At 40.8% G+C, this 6,696-nt stretch overlaps 1 long non-coding RNA gene across 1 annotated transcript; it reads left to right on the top strand.

The window, feature by feature from the left end:
• The first annotated feature begins 2,099 nt into the window (after positions 1-2,099).
• LOC137333232 (uncharacterized) lies at positions 2,100-4,108 on the top strand. Its single transcript, XR_010965821.1, has 3 exons — positions 2,100-2,168; positions 2,539-2,885; positions 3,438-4,108. It is a non-coding gene; the product is annotated as an uncharacterized lncRNA (long non-coding RNA).
• Positions 4,109-6,696: the final 2,588 nt, after the last annotated feature.

Genomic DNA, 6,696 nt, shown 5'->3' with positions numbered 1-6,696 from the left:
AAATAACTTCACTAAGATGTAGGTGGAGTGACATACAATATAAATAAATGGGTAGGTTTTTAACTAGCGGCCCGGGTGTAAAATTGGCGTTCCTGGTCGGCCGCCCGATAGAGAAACCACCTGAGGCTTCAATGTATCCGCTGATGCACAACGCCATTTTTACGACCCGGCAGCACGTTGAAAATGCACCCCAGGGAGCTAATACTAATCATAATCCTGAACAGAAGCGAGGTAGAAGGCGAAGATAATTGCAAAGCGCGAGCAGGCGCAATTCACTCTCTGTTTTCAAGGCCTTGAGTCCTGAGTGCATAAAATGTGAAATTAGATCATTTTGAAACTAGCTTGCAAAAGTGCAGAAAGCCGAATACTTATTGAAACGCTGCTGTCCGGCTACTGATGCACCATTGTCGTTGAGCATGAGAGTGCCGGGCGAGTGAGAGCCACATTGGCCCAACATCAGCATCGGCAAAAGCAAACTCAGGCTACATTCGCCCTCAGTTGACTGGTTGCAGTAGAATCTGTCCTCAGACAAACAGGGCGCCTGGGATCATTTTATCCCACTATTCTGATTTATAGAACATGATATGACGAGACGATCATTAGAAGGAGAAAAACATTTGTAAATAGTGACACATTCTCTACTCAAATACACAGTTTGGAAAAATAGTAGTAATCTGATAGGTTCAGAATCATCTTCACCTGATGATGTGCCAAAATTGGTGTTAGGGATATTTACCTGTCAGAAAGCATTCTGAGTCACTCAAGGGTTGGGCGATAAACGTGGGCCTTCCCAGCGACGCCCATATCCCGCAAAAAATATTTTATTTATAGAACAGGATATGAGGCATTGAACGTATCAGACTTATTTTCATAATGTAAACTTTGGGTAGATATTCCTGTATGAAGGTCGGATCGGAAACTTTTATTGAATAATCGCGCAGAAACTTCTCACAACTGAAATCATTGGACTGAAAATATTGAGCCGTCTGCGGCCGTTTTAGTAATGAGGCTTTGGACTCGGTCATTCGCTTAAGAGACAGCTCAAAATCTACCCCATTAGGGCTTTTTCGGCGGGCCATCAGTCCTGGAGCGGAGCAGGGATGACAGGCAGCGCTGGCCAGAAACTATGAATAGGCGGTGCATGATCCTCCGTCCCTTTATTTTAAAAGGATGGAAATTCGGAAAATTCTGGATCTCGTATTCAGCGCTGCTTCAAGACTATGAACTCTGGACACAGAATCAGACATTTTATTTTCCTTCATTGCCTTCGAGGTAAAATTGAAATCAGCCTAATTATTCATAGACCTATGACAAAATTCACAGGCGCCCTTTCAGCCTAACTTTGTTTTGCATCGATTTCTAACGGAGTATTGTTTAGTTTCAATATCAATAATATTGGGATATTAAATCGCTGGTTTATATCATGAAAAGAAAATGCAATTTGTTCCAATGCTCTATTGAGATATTGCAAAGCCAAGCCCAGCCAACTTACAATGTTCAGATCGAACTTAAGTACAACACATAAGCCACTACTCCACCAGGTTTCGCAGTAACTTGGATCTGAATTACATACTGGATATAGCAGAAAAACGTGTGATCGGATTCTGTCTAAACAATTCTTTATTCATTGAACGCTCTTAAAATATAAACATTTCTCCTGTTGGCATTTCATCATTTCGTATTTTGCTGAAATATTACCACATAATTATTAAAGGGGAAAACGCTCTTGTGAAAAATACAACTCAATATTTAGAGTAACGGAGCTAAAGCCTGATATTGTGATGATCATGTTGTTACATTTCTAAAAAGCAAATACAGTGAAAGTTGTCGTCGCAAAATAGATATATCAATAAAAATAATCAAGTTAGCAAAACTACAGGACTGAAACAGCAATTTGCGCCCTTCCTCTGTATAATTAATTCATTCATTCATTCGTTCACGTATTTATTCATCCATGCATTTATTCATTCATTCGTTTATTTATGTACTATTATTGTGACGTTTCTTAGTGGAATATAAAACACCGCACTTCTGTTTTATGTACATCTTGCAGGTACTGATAATTTTTTCCGAATTGTTTTGATATCCCGATATATATCGGCCAGTTACCTAATTCAGATGCTGGCCATCATAATTGTGGATTACCGCAAAACGATTTGTTTCAAAAGGTAAGATTTCATTCAGTATTCCCAACAATTATTATTCTAATATAAAATTATCTATAATAAAATTGAGTGAATATCTGCGGGACACTCCCGCTTATCAGGGATAATCTTCCGTCAGGGTTCTCCCGCTAAACCGCTTGTAAAAGTTTTTTGTCGAAGTTACAGCGGCGGATAGGGAGAATCTCCGATAATTCTGTCTACTGTTATCATAAATTGTACAAATTTCCTTTAAAAAGTGGATGAAGAGCTCCATAGAATCACCGGAATAGAGGAAGAGGTGAGTTGCTGTCTGATTCTCCCAATCTCCCGCTTTAACTTCAGCGGAAACATTGGCGAATTGGTATGCATTGTAGGTTTTATCTGCTTTCCCGAGGTCCCAATTATCGACCGCCAAAGTTACACGGGATGTCGGGGAGAACCCGCGAAATTACATTCGTCAGGAAGAGTATTACCGCCTAAATTGTGCCTGGAGAAGCATTTATTATCCAAGACTCCAAAATATCAACCGATGTCCCGCCTAACATCGATTTTGGACAGGTGGAAACGCAACTTGAAGGGCGCAAACGACCATTTCAGCGGTTTCAGCCATTTTTTTCTTGGCTTCCCTATCAACGGTATGGAAGGAAAGCGGGAGAACACCCCTGGAATTCCAGGCCCCAATCGATTGAACAGGTTTACTGAGAAAATGACATCACTTCCAGGGAAGCTCCAGACGAACAGGTAAATTGCAGTTTTCAGGTTATGCCATTTACCTGGGACTTTCCCAGATCTCCTGCCGAAGTTAGAGTGAGACCCGTTGTTAATCGCAAATTTATGCACCCATCGTTCATCGTCTGGTTCTTTGTTCAACAAATATAATCATGAGGGCAGAATCCCACTTGGGGGTCATCTCCCTAACTTTCGTTCCTGAAAAAGAACAAAATAATAGATTGATGCGCGGTTGCCCTGTTGCATTGGTCGAAGTTGCGTCGAAGCCGGGTGAAGAATTTGCTATTTGTAACAAAGCCATTTGAATCTAAGTTTGTTTGAGCCAAATTAAAGATCTACGAATTAGCATCTTCACTGATTTATCGTTTATATATAAAACCCCAGCATGTTCTGCGGGGAGCTCACCCGATCTTCTGCTTCAACTTCGACAGAAATTGGGGGAACTCACAATGAGACGCTAAAGAAATGCATTTGGGTTGAAAACAAAATCAGGAACCAATGATAGTGGTCAAGTGATCAAATAATTAGAAATAATCTAAACAATCTTCTGCTTTTTGTGTTTAGAGATCCGAAAAGAAACAGGACATGAGAGATCGGAGGATTGAAACTGCGAGAATTTACAATTCAAGAACTATTACTGCTAATTACCCCAACATAAGAAGAACAGCGTATAGCTGGGAAGTTCACTATTTCCATATTATTCCGTTTTAGTTTTAGGAAATATTACTCTCCACAATCTGTTTTTCCCTTTGCATGGATAGTACTCCCTGAATGTAATTGAAACAGGGGATCGTACCTGCGGTCTTCGGGGCAGTCTTAGAAATTAGACAATTGATTGCAAGGAAATATGCTTAAATAGGACGAATTTAAAATAGTAGCGTGAAAGGCAACGTGCAAAAAGCCAATTTTATTTTGCTAAACCATTATTTGAAATTGTATACCACCGATTGACCAAGATATTTGTATGTATTTGGAACCTCAAATAATGGCATATTATATAAAGGCGTAATGGGATAGATTTTGACTTGCCCCGCAGTTGTGAAAGTTTGCTAGCTTGTTGATTTTTGGGAGATTGTTATTTGGTTTCCTAGGCCGAACGGTTATGTGTAATATGCAGCCTATTGCTTTTTTTAATCGTGTGCATATTGCTATTATTCAAAAGCTCACCTCGGCGGCTTCTGTTATTTGTCCAATTTTACTTTTTTTCTTCTTTTTAATAGTTCTGTAACCAGCTGTATCAATCATGTCTCATGAACAACAAAACCTATACATTACCACCCAAAAAGTTTGCATTCAGCATTTGATATTAAAAAGTAACAATTTCATAACTGGGAAATTGCTACTGTGTTCTTGAAGAATTTGCTACTCAAGTTGCAATAGCATATTCTAAGAGTTTTAGTTTGTTACATTTAGGCTGTCATCTAGAGTTACCGAAATTAAATCCAAACTTTACATATCACTCGGCAAATGGAGGTGTAATTTGTCTTCAACGGTCGTCCGCTTTACACCCGCGCGATTTTGTTTTCCATTGAAAACAATATCTGGCGGGTATAAAATATGCCTCCCAATCCTAATCGTCAGATATATCACCTCACCTAGTTTCACTTTCCTTTGAAATCAAAACTGGGCATCTGACGGCGTCAGTTCCACACACTGTGGTAAGGTTGAAATAACCCCCAATGAGGGACATTTTCAAAGGATTGGCGGCCCGTTGCAGAAATTGCACGATTTTTATTTCCCTTGAAATCAATGTGTTGTATTATTAACAGGCGTCCGATTGGCAATACCAACATCAGGACTGGGCAGTAAGTTCAACTTCGATGCACTGGCAGTATCGGATCAAGACGTTTGGTTACCCTCTCTCCGGGAGGTCAAAGTGTGAACCCCTCTCGCGGGCTATGATAATTGTGCACAGAACGCGTGCATTCACATCGGGTAATATGCAACAACGGCGTCTGGGGTAAATTTTCACCTTGATCGTCCGGACGGTAAATTGGTGGAGCAGTTCGCCCGCTCTTTATAGAACGGAGGAAATTTTCGTTCCAAGGGAGCGCAAAGACTGGCTTTGCGACCTCAATTTTATAATGACTCCGAAACAAGTCGTAAGGAGCTCTTCCTTACAAAAGGAAAAACATTCATTCATTCACAATTAAAATAATGTTCGTTTTATCCGATGTGCCTATCAGACGAATTATTCACTGTTTATTTTGCCCTCTGACATATAATATTTGTGCGCTATGGCTATAACAATAGCAGTTGGTTCTCATCTAACCCACTGACTGCACTCTCTTTGGTGGTCGTTTTACATAAATAAATAAGGAATCTTACAACACCAGGTTATAGTCCAACAAATTTATTTTAAAATCACAAGCTTTCGGAGATTATCTCCTTCATTCATCTGACGAAGGAGATAATCTCCGAAAGCTTGTGATTTTAAAATAAATTTGTTGGACTATAACCTGGTGTTGTAAGATTCCTTACATTTGTCCACCCCAGTCCATCACCGGCATCTCCATATCATAAATAAATAAGGTTTTGGAATTAGCCAACGGTTTGCAAACAGTAAAAAGAAAATAACGCTGTGATGATTCAAGGATCAGTGCCTTGCTCCTTGGAGTTAAGCTTCAGGTTCAATTAAGTTGGTGTCTTTTTGCCAATTGTGTCTCGCAACCGCCCTACTGTGGAAATCCGCTTGCTCATTAAAAAAAAACTGTTACACAGTTCCCAACACTTCAGAGTAATTTTGATTTACTTTCCTCTGAATGATTTGACGAATGACGTTGAAGCTGTGGGCGCATCCATATAACACAACGATTAGAGAAAGTTCACAAATTCATTTTCATTATATATATTTATTGCGCCAATTCACTGTGGTAACCATAAACACAGAGCACCTTCTTCATTTCTCTTTCTCCCACCCAACACCCCGCAACACCAACCACCCCGCCCCCCACCCCAGCCCCCAGCGACGTCCTTCACATCTGAGAAATAATGCATATTGGGAAGACCGAAGCCATTGTCTTCGAACACCGCTGTTATCTCAGTTCCTCAGCCATCGGCTCCACCCCACTCCCTGGACACTGTTTGAGGCTGAAGCAGACCGTTCGCATTCTTGGCATCCGATTTGACCCTGAGCTGAGCTTCCGATCCCATATACACTCCATCACTAAGACCACCTACTCCCACCTCCATAACATTGCTTGTCTCTGCCCCTGCTTCAGCTCATCTGTTGCTGAAACCCTCATCATAGTTTTTGTTACATCTATATTTGACTATTACAAAGCTCTCCTCGTTGGCCACCCACCTTGCTCCCTCCGTAAATTTGAGCTTATCCAAAACTCTGATGACCCTATCCTAACTCACTCATGTCCCGTTCAACAGTCATCCCTGTGCTTGCTGACTGATATTGATTCCCTGTATGGCAATGCCTCCATTTAAAAAAAAATATTCATTCATGTTTTCAAATGCCGCCATGTCCTCGCTCCTCCCTATCCCTGTAACCTCTTCCACCCTACAACCCTCGGAGATATCTGCGATCCTCCAATTCTGCCATCATGCGCATTCCCAATTTTCATCGCTCCTCCATTAGCAATCATGCTTTCACCTGCCTTGTCCACAAGCTTTGGAATTCCCTCCGTTAACCGCTCTACCTCTCCTTCCTCCATGATTACGCTCCTTAAAACCTAACTCTTTGACCAAGCTTTTAGCTCACCTGTCCGAATATCTCTTTATGTGACTCGTTTTCAAATGTTGTTTGTTAACGCTTCTGTAAAGCGCCTTGGGACATTTTATTACCTTAAAGGCAGTACACAGATGCAAATTG

The sequence above is a fragment of the Heptranchias perlo genome, chromosome 16 (genome assembly GCF_035084215.1).
Source record: "Heptranchias perlo isolate sHepPer1 chromosome 16, sHepPer1.hap1, whole genome shotgun sequence".
Taxonomy (NCBI): Eukaryota; Metazoa; Chordata; class Chondrichthyes; order Hexanchiformes; family Hexanchidae; genus Heptranchias; species Heptranchias perlo.
Note: the sequence above shows the minus strand (reverse complement) of the source record. Positions and strands in the feature narration are given on the sequence as shown.